This window comes from Dioscorea cayenensis, chromosome 2, assembly GCF_009730915.1.
Source record: "Dioscorea cayenensis subsp. rotundata cultivar TDr96_F1 chromosome 2, TDr96_F1_v2_PseudoChromosome.rev07_lg8_w22 25.fasta, whole genome shotgun sequence".
Lineage (NCBI taxonomy): Eukaryota > Viridiplantae > Streptophyta > Magnoliopsida > Dioscoreales > Dioscoreaceae > Dioscorea > Dioscorea cayenensis.
The window spans coordinates 19,186,082-19,204,332 of record NC_052472.1 but is presented as its reverse complement, the minus strand read 5'-3'; the positions used below and the strand labels follow the sequence as shown (position 1 = coordinate 19,204,332).

Sequence of the window (18,251 nt, the reverse complement as noted above, 5' to 3'; positions counted from 1 at the left end):
TAAGGAACTCTAAAGCGTGACTGGACTAACGGTGATGGAGTCCTCAAGCTTAACTCCCAAACCATCAGGAGCTGCAGAGAACCAAGAGAAAAATCGAAGGTCGGGTTTTCCAACAAGATAGAGCGCGGACTTGCACATTTAGCAGAGAAGATACAATCATTTCGCGCAAGTCAAATGGACCACACAAATGCATTAACCACCCTATCCCAAACACCCTAACCGAGGGGCGCAAAGCAGCTCTCCAATTACCCCACAGCTGAGACATCGATTGGGGAAGATTCAGTAATTAGAGAGCCCCACTCAAATGCGCCCATACTTCTAGAGGAAAACGACATTGAAGGAAAAGCTGATTAGAAGATTCGACCGCTGAGTGACACAGCACACAAGTGTCAGTCAGCAACTTGTTGCAACGGTGCTTAGCAAGGTTTTCCAAAGTGATAATCTTGTTCTTCCAAGCTAGCCAATTAAAAATATTGACCTTCCTCGGACATGGGCCTTTCAAAAAAAAATTTGGCAATAGGACAACGCAAACCCCCCTCATTGAGGAAACAATAGAATGATTTGACAGTGAAGGCTCCATTCATCGTTAGGTTCCACAGTTTTAGGTCCTTATTCATATTGGCAGATAGACTTAGGTCCGAAATGATCTGTGCAGTTCCGGGAGTCTCAGCAAAAGGCCGTTGAAACATCTGTCCTTCCAAAATAACGAGTCAGCGCCAGAGTGAACCTCAACAGTGACACAAGCTCTGAAAGCCAAAAGACACTTAGGCACCCCCGACCAAAAGAAGGAAACTCTCCCTCTTGGTCGCCTAGACAACTCTCCAATAAGATCAATATAATTGAATTACAGTACTTTCGCCCCACCTCAGTTCGTGCCAGAAACGAATTTCCACTTTCACTTTCCCAGCAAGGCCAAATTAAGTCCAGAATGCCCCAGCCCCCTTGCTCCTTAGAATGACAAATATTTTTCCAAGTCACCAGCCTACAGCCCGCATGATCTATGTCAGGACCTGACTATAAAAAATCTCTTCTAATCCGATCAATGTCTTTAATTACCCACTTAGGAAGTCAGAATATTGACATCCAATACGTCGGCACCGTCGATAAAACAGAGTTAATCAAGGTAAGACGATCCCCAATAGATAGATATAACGAATTCCAAGAAGATAAATGCCCTCTCACTTTAGCGATCAAACCCTCCCAATCCTATTTCCGCAACCGCCTCCTTGAAATAGGGATGCCGAGATAATTAACTGGGAGAAGGCCTAACTCACAATTAAATGTTTTCTCGTGCTCTCATCGGGAAGCTGATTTAAATTGGTGGTGTATAGACATATTTTAGAGAAATTTGTTTCCAACCTAGATAGCCCTTCGAACACCAAAAGAATCAGCTTGATAATTCTAAGGTCTTCCGCTCCACCCACAGTCAAAACTAGGAGATCATCCGCATAATGTAAATTTCATTTCCTACCAAACTCCCCCAGTGGTACTCCAATCAGAATATGCGAGTTTAGAGCATTATCAAACATAGTGCTCAGCACATCCGACACTAGCACAAAGAGTAGCGGTGATAGAGGATCACCCTGTCTAAGACCTCTTTTGTATCTAACATAACCATTTGGAATAGAAGCTTTCAAAGTACTGAGGATATAGTGGATCCAACCTAGCCACCTGGAACCAAAACCCCTTTCCTGCAAAATCTCTAACAGAAAATCCCAATCAACCGAGTCAAAAGCTTTAGCGAAATCCACTTTGAGGATATGCCCGGTCAATCTTCTTTTATGGATACTAAAAATTAGCTCTTCATCCGTAGCAATATTATCAAGTATACATCTCCTCTTTAGAAAAGCAGACTGCTCATGGTCAACCAAAGAATCCATAACCGAGCTAAGACGAGACACCAAAATCTTGGAGTTGATTTTCAGAGAAGAATATATCAGACTGATGGGTCTATAGTCACCTAAAGATGTCGGATTCGAGGCCTTTGGAATAAGGGCAATACATGCCCAATTAATCCTTTTCAAGTTCGCTTTCCCGTCGTAAAAATCCTCACACGGTTTCATAACGTCCACCTTGACAACCTCCTAATAGGTTTTAAAGAATTGCAGAGGGAAGCCATTTGGCCCAGGAGCTTTCTCACCACCTAAGTTGAAGATCGCCCTTTTGATCTCCTCTAGAGAGAAAAGGTGTTCAAGATTATCACAATCAACCTTAACTTTGTTCTCCAGAAGTTTTCGCAAATCCACCTTGCAACGAAATGATCGCCTTTTTTATCAATCTATTTAAATACATTATTTTTTACTATAAATCAACAACCTCGATGAAACAAAAAAGAAAAAAATAAATAAAATTAAAAAATAAATATTTATAAAAATTTATTCTAACTAGTATTTATATTACTTGAAAAAAATTCTTATGTGCCTGCGTGTTACTTAGGAACCTTAATCAGGTGGCGGATGAGATCGCCAAATTTGCAATCGAAAAAAATCCTTCCGCTTTATTTTTTTCCACGGAGGACTTGACCTTCCCAATTGGTCGGTGGAGACAAAGAATCGCAAGTAACTTCAAATTTTAAGCTTTCTATGTTGTTTACGTTATTCATTTTTTTCTTTTAGTTGTTTTATTTTTCCTTGTTTGCTCTTCCATTAAAAAGCTGAATAATTTTTCTGTTAAGCTCTTCCAAGCAAAAATAAAAAACAATATAATAAAATAAAATGAGATGAATTGGATAATCCTTTCTTGTCATTCTGTGTTGAAGAGCTGCAATAGCACCGTAGAATTATAGTGGGTGAATTTCATTTGAAGCTCTTTTGGTTTTGAGACCATGATATTTCTTGAGGATTTTAAGAGAAGGTTGAACAGCATAGGAAAAGGAGGAGGAGGAGGCTTGCCAGAGGTTGAAGCCATAGTGCAGGGATTACAAGCTAAGCAAAGGTTAGAGATGATGCTGGTGCTGAAGAGAGGTATATAATCAAGTCTATTTATTTATAGTGGGTACGGTGGACTTTTTTTGTAATTCGAAAAAATATCGTGCAAGTACATCAAAAAAATGATAAAAGATATCGTGTAATTCTAAATTTTTTTAGGGGGTATACTTGTAAAAAGCGAACTCCACAAAAATAACAAAACTAGTTGAAAAAGGTGGATAAACCACTTCAATTAAAAATAAAAATGAGACGGATCGATGGACCTCCAAAAAAGCTGAAGGCACTAAAAAAAGCATCAAAGCACCAGAAGTGACAACATGCTCAAACTTGAAGCAAAAAGGAGGGACAATAAAAGGCCTCCTCCAAAAACCGGTGTTGAAGAGATTAGCCCGTATCCGGAAGTGCCTCCTCGAGCATACTGAACTCCCTTCGTAGCAATGAAAGTTGGGCCAAGAAAATCCAACTATAACAGGTGGTCAGCAAGGAATCAACCAACTTCACTTTAAAACCTTCAACTAAAACAAACCCCAAAATCACCCCAGTTAAAATAGAATGCGAAGGCCCGCAATCCGGCCCGAAAATTGAGAACGACAAGGTCATCACAATGGCGGTTCCCGATCAGGCCCACCTAAACCATTGCAGCCCAACTTTTGGCTCAATACAAGGACCACAATACCACCCAACAATGAGTTACTCAGGCACTTAGCAAACAACTCACTTTTTTGGCCCCACTTAAAACCCAGCCCACCAATCAACAGCCCAGAAGTACAAAAGGAGGAACAAATCCCTAACGTACATGCCGACCAAACGCCCGATTTGTGCATGGCCGCCACGTGTCCGTCAACAACATCAAAACTCATAAGACTTGGATACGTATCCAAGTCTTCATCGGCGTCTAGGGAAAGCGCTCGCATCATCGGATGGCGAGCAAACTCCGAATCGACACGTCGTGGTCTCGAGCCACGCATTGAGGGGACAATGCAACGCATATGATGATCATGCTCGGGAGACCGGGTCCCCGAGCCGATCCAAGAGCACAATGTTGAACAATAGAGGGACTAGTGGTCCGTCCGAATTGGAGTCGTAATACATGGCGAGCTTTTACTTCACCGCCCGGTGGGAGCATGGCTCGACCACCGGCGGTGAAGTCGCCCCTTCATTTTTCACAACCCCAACAACCTTTCCTTGGACCCAGCGCACGTCGCCGGACGATCAGCACATGCAACCATCCTCCAACGGGAGCTCCACTCCACCGTCGGTCGTCGATCGTTAACACGAGAGTTTAACTCCACCGCGTGTGTCCTCTCTTCAAAGTGAGAAATGGGACGTCGACCCTTCTCTCCTCATAACGGATCGAGATCGCCATCTTAAGACTTACCCAGAGCGAGACCCCACACTCCAGAGGCAAACACCCAGGCAATCTCCTCAACACCTTGCTGATCGCCATATTTCCCTGCAAAAGAGACATGCGAGCCCACCGGGATGGCCCAACCACTGCTCGCCATGATGCCCACTCGATCCATGCAAAATGCTATCTTCATTACGTACTAACCAACCATGCTCCACAAACCGAGCCTCCTCTTGACCCCCCATCACTCCCCAAGCTCCGAAGACACCATCATTCCCACACACGGCCGCCCACGGGCTTAGCTGCGAGACACCATCGCCCGAGTGAGAGCCAAAGCTCTACCACAGCAGAATAATCTTCCGTTAGACTAACTTGCCTACCAGTATGGGAGCAAGGCTCAACCAAAGCCGGGCAAGCATCCTTCTTAGCCACATCACCAACAAGTCGAGCACTTCCAAGACTTCCACGGAGGCGACGCTCGGCCATTGTTGGTCGTTCATCCAATGGGATATCTTGGTCACCATGGAAGCAAGGCTCTACAGACCGCCGACGACTCACCGGAATAGATTCCCAATCCAACCTCGATCGGTATCTCACTCAACAACCCCTCTTTGTCTCCAAGCATCTGGTCCAAGAAGTCTGAAAACACACCAATGTCTTCCTCCTCGTCATCAAAGGACCGAAAGTCTTTCTCATCCTTCTCACAAAGAGGAGGGGAGTATGAGCCCGGCACATAGACCGCCGGCCATTGGGGTCGAAGGTGAGGCGAACATCTTCGTCCATTCCTGTGGGACTCTCAACACGGTACTTTTTCCATTAAGAGAAACTTGCAGTTTTTTGAGTTCCACACTGGCACTATTGATGCGAGTGACCCGAAAGAAAGCGACTTACATATTTATTTTTGTTATTTTAGAGATTTTTTTGTTCATAAATTTCAAGGAATTTGTCTTACTAGTGTGATTTTGTTGAGTTGAATTTGGGTTTAGTTGATTTGGATTTTAGGATGAACCGGATTGATTTCGAGGAGGTGAGGATTGATCTTGCCAAGGCCCAACAACGAAGTCCCGAATTCAGAGGTCTTTGATTGTGAAATCCTTTTTTTCTTTTTCTTTTTTTTTTCTAAATTCTTAAGTTGATATTTTAATTTCTTGAGATGCTTGTAGAAAACGTGATAGTTGATTGAAAAGTATCTAAATTTGTGGAATTGGATCCTACTTGTTTTCCTATTAAAAAAAAAAGATCAAATTTTTTACTTGTTTTTAGGGAAATATTGTTTGTTGATTGTGCTGTGCTTTTGTAGAAATAAATCTGATAAGACAAGTTCCGGATATTGTTGATGGAAGGTTTAAGCTATTTGAGAGGTAATTCCAAGTTTTCTTTTGATTTTTTGTTGCCTTTTGTTTGTTCCATCTAATTGAAAGTTAAAGCTTTCATTAACAATCCATTTATGATTTCACTAATAGTCGTAAGGAAGGGATAGAACATTGTGTTCATTTCTTGAAGTTTCATTCTTATTTTGGCTAAAACACTGGTTCATTTCAGCAGAGGATGTTCTTTTTTTGGCCTGCTTTGTTAGTTTTGATGCTGACTTTAGTATTCCTTGTATTTTTATTGTTTTATGGACAGCCATGCAATTCTAAGGTATCTCACTTGTACATTCCCAGGAGTTCCGAACCATTGGTAATTTTGCATTTGAGATGTGCTTGTCTTTATTGGTTCTTTTTTTCATCTTTTGGTTAAAAGATAATTGTAATAATTATGTTTGCAAGCTTGCAATCTATGAAACTTGATATTGATACAAAAATTGATTTTAATGGCATTCACGGCAAGGGCTAGAATATGATCTGGGGCTGTTTGTTTGCAAGGCTTGGATTGGGAATGGATTGGGAATGGATTGGGAATGGGCTCAATGCTTTGTTTGGTTGGCAGGCTTGGGAATGTGGGAGGAATCCATGAGGAATGAGATGAAGGGAGAAGGTTGATTGGCATTCCCCCCAATTGGTTGAGGAATGCCCAATCCGGATGGTGAAATATCCATTTTACCCTTGACTTTAAAACTTTATCTATATATATAGGAAAAATGTTGAGAACATTGTAAACAAATTGTAAACAAATAATAATGATAACATATTACAAATAAATTAATACTATAAAATACAACAACAATAACAATAAATTAAATTAATTCTAAAATAATAAAAATAAAATGATAACATTGTAACAAAACAACAATATTAATAATGAAGATTAATTGTAAAAATTAATTATAAAAATAATTATGACAATAATGACAACATATTACAAATAAAATAATATTATTGGCCAATGTATTTATTTTTTTAATATTTACTCTATAAGGGCATAAAAGACATTTTGCACATATTTTTTCTATTTACTTTTCTCATTTCCAATGAATTACTCTCCCATACCCTCCAACCAAACACAGTTTTCCTTTCATTTCTAATCCATTCCCCCTTATTCTCATTCCTATCTCATTCCTATCTCATTCCTCTTCAACTCCATTCCTTACAAACAAACAGCCCCTTACATGAATCTGGATGTCTTGTAGATTTAGCTATGGAAATAGCCCCTATCTTTGGAATTTTCATGATCAAATTAATAATGTTTTTAATGATTTATGTGGTCATCAATGTCTCCTGCCATGGCCTCTTGTATAAAATTCTGATTGGTTAATATGGTGAAATGAGCAAGGGAAGAAATCTAGGGTGATCCCTTTCTGATAAGTGCTGAATTGGAGCACCAAGCCAGAGAGTGACATGTTTCTAAGCATTCTTGTTGGGTAATTTTTTTTTATAAAGGGTGATTTTTGGCCTCACTAGTATAACACATTCATTTTTATCATTTCTTTGTCTTTTTGGAGCTTCGAGCGTATTTAATGGATATTTGTAACCTTGTTGTAATTAGGTATCCTGCCGATGTTTCTGACAGAGCAAGAATTGAGGCAATCTTGTATTGGCATCATTCAAACCTACGGCGTGGTTTAGGTACTAGAATATTTCAGTAATATTTAATTAACAACCTGTGCATTCGGTACTTCTTTCTTGTTCACTTCCATGTATATCATGGACAAGCTTAAAAGCAGTTAAGTAGACATTCAATCCTCTCTTGAAGTATAATTTAAACCTCAAGATCTCAGTTTCTGTTTTCAAGCATTCAACTTTTACTGCTGAAATGGAGAAAACCTATGAAACTTACATATACTTTTTGATCACAAATATCGGTTAGCTGCTATATTTTCTAAACAAATCATCATTATGTGCTTCACGTTGAATACAGTTGTATGTATTAAGCATCTGTATGCATATGCTATTTGACAATGGATTTGTAACATTAGCAAAGTTATTATGCTATTATGATGTCTTTTCTATGAATCATGTTATATATGATTTCAATGCACATCCATGATGGCAGCTTTTTTTATATTTATTGTTAATTAAATTCATGCTCCTCCAATTATTTTTATAAAAACCCCATTTAAAGGTGGGTAATGTCATCTTAAAAGGGCTTATAAGATCCACTGTCTTCCTATGCAGCCTCCCTTGTTTTTAACAGTGTATTGGCACCAATATTTGGTCTTCCATTGAATATGAAAGCAGCAAAGGAAGCAGAGAAAATTCTGGACTCATCTCTCTCAAAAAATCGAAAGCATTTGGCTTAAAGGAAACTCTAAATTCTTGTTGGGAAATTTTTCAACCCTCTATTGCAGACCTCAGCCTTGTTTTGCGAGATAATGCAATTGGAGGTTAGTTTATCAAATATAATAATATCAAGCATTCATTTATTGTTATGACATTCCTAAGATTATTCAGCATGAGTTCCTTGATGTTGTTATGAGATTACTGAAATTACTTTTTATCCACCTCCGTATCAATTGAGCCTTATTATACTTTTTCTTTGTTTTGTTTGATGTTACAATTTATTTTGAGAATCAATTTCAAACTTCAAATTCCCATTCAATATAATTTTTAAAAAATTTGATGAGTGCTTGTCGTCTTGGGGACTATTTATTAAATTATTTGTTTTTTTATTCTTCGTGTAGCTTTTTGGACAAAAAAAGGATTGGGAGAGAGTATTAAATCCTCGTAAAAAAGATCCTACAATGGATCTAAAATGTTAAAAGCAGCAACGAATCCTCATTTTGAAGTACATGCGATAGTGTACATAGTAAAAGCAAAATTGCACAATAACCCATCATCAATGAGAGGTCAGTCTATAAAGCAAGGTTGTTAGATCTGGACTAGCCCGGTCAGTCCGATCGAAAAAACCGGAATCAGCCATGCCCTTAAACTTGGGTTTCAACTGACCTGTAGCAGTGGTGTTTGTGAGATCTAGGGCTCAGTTCGAGTGGGAAGAAGATGACTAAATGCTCATACTTTGATTACAATTAAAAAGGGAATGAAGATTAAGAAAAAAAATCAATTTAAAAAAGAGAGATAGTGGTCATGTAAGTCCCGAGATGCATGTCCACTCGGGACTCACATATATCGTATACATTTGAGATTTTTTTTTTTTATTTTTTAAATATTTATAGTTTTAGGAAGTTAAGAGTGATATATAAAATTAAAATTTTAAATATTAAATTTAATTAATTATGCTTTTTTAGTTATGAAAAATAGTGATTATATTATTATATATATTAATTATTATAATATATTTTAATATTTTATTGACTCGATTCCACCTGGTCAAACCTATAGATTCCTAATTCCTGGTCTTGGCCGAGTCAATGCTCGGACCGAGTTTGACAACTTTGCTATAAAATCTGGCCCAAAATTCACTGTAACCAAAGCTTTGATAATAATCAATGGATCATCTTCCTAAAATGTAACATAAATAACAATATGGTGTTAGTGTTGCATGACCGAACTTCTTTTGGATGAAAAATGAATGATTTGTGATATTTAGTTCATGAATTTCTACATTTCAAGTCATCCAGTAATAAAGTTTGTCATATAAACTATAAAGCTTGTGGGTTACCATGGAGCTAACTCGTTTGATATGAAGTATGCTTCTTATGACATGCTTTGATTGATGAAACTCTTTGTTCAGTATCATTTAGTTATGCATTAGCTTTGATGATAAACAGGTTAATGAGAATGTGCTTTCGTTTCAATTAATTTGCAATTAATGATTCAAATTTATATTATGGCTGTACCAATACAGAGTCTATGAATCATTTAGTTGTCGTTTTGGTAGTTATAATTGTATTAACACTGAAAATTGTGTTAGAGTAACTATTAACCTGCCATTTTGATGTGAGTAACTATTAACCTGCCATTTTGAAGTCATGCTTTAGCCAACTCATCCAACATTTGGTGCTAGTTTAATTATAATCTTATATATATATATATAACTAGTGGACATTAATTAGTTATAATTTTTTTTTTTGTATTTTGTGCATGCAATAAAGTCCCAACAAACATTTAATGTTATGTAAAGACACATTGAACTTAACAAATTCTCAATTGTCATTATTAACCATGAGTTTACATAAACGATTGAAGGCGTGCGTTATTAGCGTCATCTCAATAGTAAGAAATATAGACAAACATAATGAGATTAGTGAAATTAGTAACGTAAATAAACATAATAAGGAGATTCCACTTATAAACTTAAATATAAATTTTAATATTTTTTAATAAATAGAAATAAAATATATATACATGTAAGTAAGTGTTGGGCATCATCATCTTATTATGTTCTTATCTTTGTAATGTTATCTCTAAAATCTTAAACCATAATCCTATTTGGTTTCTATAACAAGGTGGTTATATAAGTATAATTAGTTCTACAACGATTTTATGTATTTCTTTTCATATAACCTCTAAAATCTTAAACATATTATTAAGTTAAAGTCATAATACTCAATTTTGATTAATAAATAATTAAATTAAAATTTTAATAGATTAATAAAAAAGTTTTTTCCAACAACATAGTTTATAAAACAAAATTTTCAACTATAAATTTTTATTAATCTTCATATTTAACAATATATTTTAATGAAAAAAATTTTAATTAGGAAAAAATATCAATTATAAGTTTATATTAACAATTGGCATACCATTAATATTTTAAAATTTGTTAGATTTATCATTTCTATATTTAACTATTTTATTATATAAAAATAAAATTTTCATTTAGTAAAATTTCTTCGCTCCTAGCGTCCAATGTTTCTCTTTAATTAAATTAATGGTTCTCTAATATATTTAAAGAGTAATGCTATATAGAGCGAAGCAACCATACGTACGAACCAGCCACACGAATGATGTGGTTGGTGATGTGGCAAATAATTTTTTTATATATTTAATTTAAAAAAAATGATAAACTAAAAGAACCTTTTCTTTCTCTCGCGCGTGTGGCTCTCTCTCTCTCGTTTGTGTCTGAGCTCCCGGCCGGCGCTTCGGACCCCCTCTCCCGGCTACAGCTTCCTTCCCATGCTCCCAACTGCCGCTTCCCTCTCTCGCTCCAGGCCCCCATCTGGGCCGCTGATCTCGGTTCCCTCTCTATTGTGCCCTCGATCCCAGCACTGCTCCTCTCAGTCCCTCGACCCTCGTCCCCGACCGCTTCACTCTTCCTCTCCTGGCCCCCGTCTCGGCCGCAGCTTCCCTCCCCCACTCCCGGCCCCCGTTCCGGCCGCTACTTCCTCCCCCGCTCCCGGCCCCTGTTCCGGCCGTTGCTACATCAAAGGTATGATTTATTTCATGTTTTGTAATGATTTTTTGGAGTTATTTAGGATTTTTGTTTGTTTTATGGTGGATTTATGGTGATGGAGGATAATTTCTTAGCAATGTATCTGGATTATAAACCAAAGATTTGTTTCATGTTTTCTAATTTTTTGGAGTTATTTAGGATTTTTTTGTTTTTTTATGGTGGATTATTTAGAATTATAAACCAAAGATTTCATGAAGTTATTTAGGAATTATCTGGATTATTTTTGTTTGTTGGCAATTAATGTATCTGAATTATTTTTGGAGTTATTTAGGCATTATCTGGATTTTTGTTTTTTTATGATTTTTGGAGTTATTTAGGATTATAAACCATTGCTTTGTTTCATGTTTTCTAAATATTTATCTAATTTGTGTTTAGACATATACCTAAAGTAAGAACATGGAAGAAGTGGTACTTGGGTGTTATAAGCAAGGAAGAGATAATGTAGAAGTTGGATGTTCAAGTTTTGAAATACATGCCAAAGAAAAACCGGTAGATTTGGATTTAGTTGAAAATATTGTGCCAGAGGCCGGTATGATGCTTGATTATGAAAAATAAGTTTATAAATTGTATGTCTAGTATGCGCGGCGTGAAGGGTTTGACATCACCAAAAAAAGCACGAGATTAGGTGATGATGGAAAATTGAAATATTACACGCTAGCATGTTCAAGAGGTAGCAAACGAATATCTACTTCAAAAAACTCCTTCAACCCAAGACTATCCACCAAAGTAAATTGTCCGGCAAAAATTAATGTCATTGTTGGCAATGATGGACGATTTACCATTTCTAGTGTTAATTTGGAGCATAATCATGCACTTAGCCCACAAAAAACTCGTTTCCAAAAGTGCAATAAAAAAATTGATGCATATGTCAAAAGAAGGCTTGAATTAAATGACCAAGCAGGGATAAGCCTAAGCAAAAATTTTCATTCATTAGCGGTTGAAAGTAGGGGTTATGGAAATTTAACATACACTGAGATAGATTGTAGGAATTATATTACGAAAGCAAGGCAATTTAGGATTGGTGTTGGAGATGCCGTGGCACTTGAAAAATATTTTTCTCGCATGCAACAAAGAAACACAAAATTTTTCCATTTGATTGACATGGATGAGGAAGATTGTTTGAGAAATGTCTTTTGGGCGGATGTGAGGTCTATAGCGGCTTATGAAGCTTTTGGTGATGTAATTTCCTTTGATACAACATACTTGACGAATAAGTATGACATGCAATTTGCTTCGTTTGTCGGTGTAAATCATCATGGGCAGATGGTATTGTTTGGGCGTGGCTTATTGTCGAAGAAAGATACAGAAACATATGTTTGGCTCTTCAAAACTTGGTTGGAGTGTATGTCAGGCAAGGCTCCTAAAAGCAATTATTACAGACTAGTGTATGGCTATTCAGGGTGCAGTTAGATTAGTTTTTTCCAAATTCACATCACCGACTTTGCCTTTGGCATATCATGAACAAGGTTCCGGAAAAACTTGGAGGTTTAAATGAATAAAAAACAATCAAGAAGATTTTGAAATGCATCACATATGAAGCAGTGGATACCTAAGAGTTTGAAGACACATACTTGAAGATGATGACGGACTATAACATTGAGAAAAATGAATGGCTGAATTCTCTATTCAAAATTCATGATTGTTGGGCTCCTGTATATGTTAAAGGCATATTTTGGGCTGGAATGTCTACCACTCAAAGAAGTGAAAGCGTAAATGCATTTTTTGATGGTTATGTTGGTCTGACGACTTCACAGAAGTAGTTTGTTGAGCAATATGATAATGCCTTGAAAAGCAAGATTGAGAAGGAGAGCAAAGCTGATTTTGCTTTATTTAACTCGTGTTTTCCATTGATCACTGATTGTTGTTTCGAGAAGAAACTACAAGAAGCATACACAAATGAAAATTTTAAATTGTTTCAAGATGAGTTGCGAGGAATGATATATTGCAATCTTATTCTCACTGATTTACATGGGGCAATCTGCTCATTTCAGGTGTCCGACGTTGTCAAAGGAAAAGAAGATGCATTTAGAAAGCAAGTGGTATACAATGTTTACACTAATGAGGAAGAATTTGACATTAAATGCACTTGTCGGTTGTTTGAGTTAAGGAGATTATTTGTAGGCATATTTGCAAGGTGCTTATTGAGAAGAATGTGAAAGACATTCCTTCTAGGTATATTTTACCACGATGGAGGAAGGACATCAAACGCATGCATACATATGTACAAAACTGTTATGATCCCCACAAACCAGTGAGGAGAAACTACGGTATAATAAATTGTGCTCTCATTTTACTATAGCCACAGAACTTGGAGCAGAATCAAATGACAAATACATCTTCTTGATGAAATAAGTGGATGAGGCAATTGAGAAGTTGATGGACAACACAACATGCAAGGAAAAGTTTACACCTATGTTGTCGGAGGCGACTAATGTGCCACACCAAAAATTTCTCACTCCCTTGAAGGTGCAGAGTAAGGGTCAGTCCACCATCAAAAAAGAAAAAGTCAAAAGTTGAAGAAATAATAATCAGAAACAAGAAAAAGGTTTTTTTTATGTAGTATCATATTCATTACTTCTTTAGATTTTTTTTTCCGATGACTTTTTTTTAGTGTATAACATCCATGTTATTATTGGCAGAAGCCACAAACAAAGGGAGATGCATCAGCTCAAAAATTTACACAAGATGATCATTGAACACAAGAGAGCGTGGTAATTCTCTTGTAATTGTCATTAATGTCCAAATTATGTATTTCAATCATGTAATTTCAAATAATGATTTGTTGGACTATAATCTCTTTTCTTAAGTGAATTCAAATTCTATATCGATCAATCTGGACATGCATCATAGTTCTTTTTTAGGTTTTACAAGCCAGTGCAATGATATCTGATTATGGTGAGTTGCAAGACATACGTATTTATTTTTTTATTCAATACTTAGTGATTAAGATCATTGGTGATATGAAGTTGTGATGTATTATCCATTTTAATTTTTCAAGGAATCGTATTGTGATGCAAGTTGCTTATATAGCGCAAGGTTTAATTTTTGTGTTCGTATTCATGTTCATGTTCGTGGAGGAAAAATAGAAATTTTGTGTTCAAGTTTGTGTTATAAGTAAGGATTTTTGTGTTTGTGTTGCTTATGTTTAAACATAAAAAGATGAAAGCAAGGCATATATGTTGTTTAATTTTGTAGTAAGGGGAAGTGTTCATGATGCTGTCTTTGTTTGGAAATGGTTTTCTATTTGTTTTTTATTTTTTTTTTGTTTAATTTATTTTGCTCACAGTCTTGAGTATGTTTTGCTCACAAGACATATAATGCTCACAATCTGAGTATGTCTTTGTTTTGCTCACATATAATGCTCACAAGACATATGATTATGTTCTTGGGTACCAGGACAGTCATGACTCCACCTGCTATCACTAGGTTTCTCCCTGAGAATTTTTATCCCTGCCAAGAGGAAAAGGAGTAACTTAGTGACAGAAAGAATAATCAAGCAAGCTTCTGTAGTTAAGCAAAAGTCGTAGGAATTATCCATTCACAAAAAAAAACTTCCTTATTTATTATGCAAGTTACACATGTGGAAAATGGGTGAACCACAATTGCGGAGATACATAGAGTTAGTTCCCAAAATTGTATCACATTGCAGTTCCTTACAAGTACTGCTAAATGCTGCTTGTATCTTCCTCCTTTGTTGTTTCTTCCTGAAGCTTTATTTTTCTAGTACTCCTTAAGCGGAGGCCCAAATATTGCTTTGCCAGAAACCACCCCAATCCTACAAGTCACTAGCACACAATATCTTTAATTAGTCATGGTAAAAAGGTATTATAAACAATTTGGCAACAACCTGGCCACTATATGAGGCCATCAACTAAAAGGATTACAATTTACAAACGAGTAGCATTGATCAAAGGCATCAAAGCAATATAATGAACAAAATGCGTTTGTTTTTTTTTTTTTATTGAAATCTTATCCAACAACAATAAAAATGTTAAAAAAAAATAATAAACTACTGGGTCTTCTCAATCACATAAAACTGAATTTTGATATTTGTTATACAACCTTCAATATGCATTCCCTAAAACACGCCCTCCCACTAAAATTTCTTTATAAACATCAAGGACAATATACCAAAAAAATCACTTTGCAAACATTTAATTCACACAAAAAAAAATTAGATGATGATTGTAACAACCAGCGAACGAGAAATTGAAGCATAAGGAGATGGCTTTCTTAATAAAGAATACATTAAACCAATCCAAGTTTCTCTTATTTGGAGACAAGCAAGGCAATAGTAATAACAGTAACTTAATATTATGCTGAAGAACAGTTGCAACACAGAAACTAAAACCACATCCTAAAGAGCAACTAAGAAAGAACAAAAATCACAGAAAACAAAACTTCTCACCATCAATTAAATTAGAATAAAAATATAAGCACTAATAATAAAAATATATTTTCAAACCAGAGTCATCCTTTTCAAAGAGTTGCTTATGTTGCACCACTAATAATTCATGTTGTGCTACCTGCAAGATTATTATAATGGAATAAGATACTTTATGTGCACAAACTTCTTCAAACTGATGGCAGTACTTAGTTTTTGCATCTTTAATATGTAGATATATACATATACATGAACATCAAACACAATAATAAAAAGTGAGTTAGTCACTAGCATTGAATTATCAACCAACCATCTACACTTTAGATGCTGCAGGATCAGAACACAACTAAGGCACAAATCAGTAGGAAATTTATTTCAGATAGAGGAACAGACTTTTATTAGGACAAAGCAACTATGATCAATGTAACAATAAAATAACAGTAAAATAGCATAATATCAAGTAAGTAACACAAGCACAAACCATGAACATGTATCCTGAGCAGGAATATTTCTGAATGTAATCAGTAGCTAGTCGTGAATAATATTTATAACAATCTGCAAGCAATGGTTTCTCCAAACCAACCGTATATTTCTCCATAAGACTTGTTTTTTCTTTTGATAATTTCTTCATACAACTGTTCTGCTCTAATTGATAATTTCTTGCAGATTGATTATCAATTTGCAAGAAAAGGTAAAACCTTTGAATTCCTACATTGAAATAAAAAAAAAAGAACATTTTAATTCTGTCATTTTTTATCCCAACATATATATATATATATATGTACATATATTATTAGCACAACAATAGTAATCTAATCAAAATGGCAGCATTTAATCATTAAGCTACTCTAAAGTTTGAACATCATCTTCTTAAATGACACAGCTACAAAAGTGCACTGAAATGACCCAGATCTTCAGAACCATAGGTTAAATATCAGATAATTTAGCAATCATGCAAATCAAATATGACAGAGGTATCACATTACAATAAGCTTTCCCGAATAAAAGATAACATGGAGCATGTCACTTCCTAATAGAACATAATGCTCGCATAACATTCCTAACATATATTTATAATAACATCATAACCACATATAGAATTGTGAATTAGCTAATTAAAACAATGAACTGATAGTTTGCAATAATAGTTTCCATACCCATATGAGATGACTATGAATAGCAAGGCCATCTATATCTAGAAATTAGAGATAATGAAGTAAACAAGAATTAATTATCACAATGTTTTATCACAATGTTCAAAGATGCTGCAATATGTTTAATAAAAAATTAAAGAGATAGATCACAATGTTTTATCACAATGTTCAAGAAAAGAAAATGATTAACAATTTATCACAATGTTTCATTTACCCTGAAATATGTAAAAAGTGCATACCTGCTCCTGCATACTAACAATTTTTGCCTTCCCAAATGCTTCAAGAACTGGATTAGACCGAATTTAAGACAAGAAAAAATTCAGAGAATGAACATCATAGGCTCAGATCTTGCTCTCTATTCTTTCACATTGATAAATCAAGGGCTGCAACTAAAGTTGCCACGCTACCCAATCTCCATACTCTTTTATAGGGCAAATCATCATGGCCACAAGAACATCTAAAAGAGTAATGCTATATAGAGCGAACCAGTCACATGAACCAAAGAATAACCACATGATAAATCTCACATGTTTTATCTATTTGCACATATCTAATGTACGTGAAGACCCTCTGAATCATCGATCTACTCTAGATAATATCCGACTGGCCCTCTACTTTTCTTCTCTTTCTTTTTGGTCCCTCTTACTCAAACATGTCTCTGACCAGCCCATCTACCTTAAACTGGTCTCTACTTAGTCCCTTCTACTCTAAAATGGGCCAATTAGTGACTATATTTTCAAGAATAGAGAGACTAGATGGGAAGAGATTAAGGATAGAGGGACTAAGTTGGGTCATTTTCAAGAATAGATGGACTAATGGGGAGCATTTCTGAGTAGAGGGACCAAAAAGGAAGAGAGAGAAAAGTAGAGGGACCAATTCGTGTATTATACCAAATCGTCAATGATTCAGATCTTCTACATGCATTAGATTTGTGCAAAGAAGATAAAACATGTGAGATTTATCATGTGGTGTTGGATGATGTTACACCTATTACAGTACAAGGGCAGTTGGAAAAAGCAAATGAGGGAACAAGATATGACCTAAGAAAGCAAAGTTACCAAGTGCATCAAATAGAAGGAAGCTCATATGATCCAATTGAAATTGAACCAAGAATCATAAATGAAATGCAACAGGTAGAGGTTGAAGATGAATCAGATGAGGACTATGTAGGCAATGATGAGGATAGTGTCACTAAAGGAGTTGATGAAGATATGGAGGTTGAAAGTGAAAAAAGTTATCATTCTCTCTATAATAGAGTGACTCCGATGATGAAAAGCATTCATGTCGTTCAGTGAACAAAAGTGGGAAAAAAATGGCTACTAAAAATTGGGTTGCAGATAGAGTTATTGAGTGGCTCAGAAATGAGGGTGAAGTGGCACCATCTGAACTAAGAAGAAGACTAGTGAAAAAATATCATGTGGCCTAGCCTTACCATAGAGTGTGGAGGGGAAAAGAGATTGCAATGTCTATTATTCATGGTTGTTGGGACAACTCTTATTCAAAGATGATGGCATTCAAAGAAGAGTTGGTTAGAAGAAACCATGGCACTATGGTGAAAATTGATAGGATTTAACAAAATGATGGATGGCATTTAGAAGAATATTTATTAGCATTGATGCTTGCACTGTAGGCTTCTTGACTGGGTGTAGAGTCAGATAATATTGAATCATGGACATAGTTTCTCAGTGCAATGTATGAAGCAATTG

At 35.9% G+C, this 18,251-nt stretch overlaps 1 pseudogene; it reads left to right on the top strand.

Annotated features, from left to right (window-relative positions):
- The first annotated feature begins 4,995 nt into the window (after window positions 1-4,995).
- Window positions 4,996-17,840, top strand: LOC120273964 (annotated as a pseudogene).
- The last annotated feature ends 411 nt before the right edge of the window (window positions 17,841-18,251 follow it).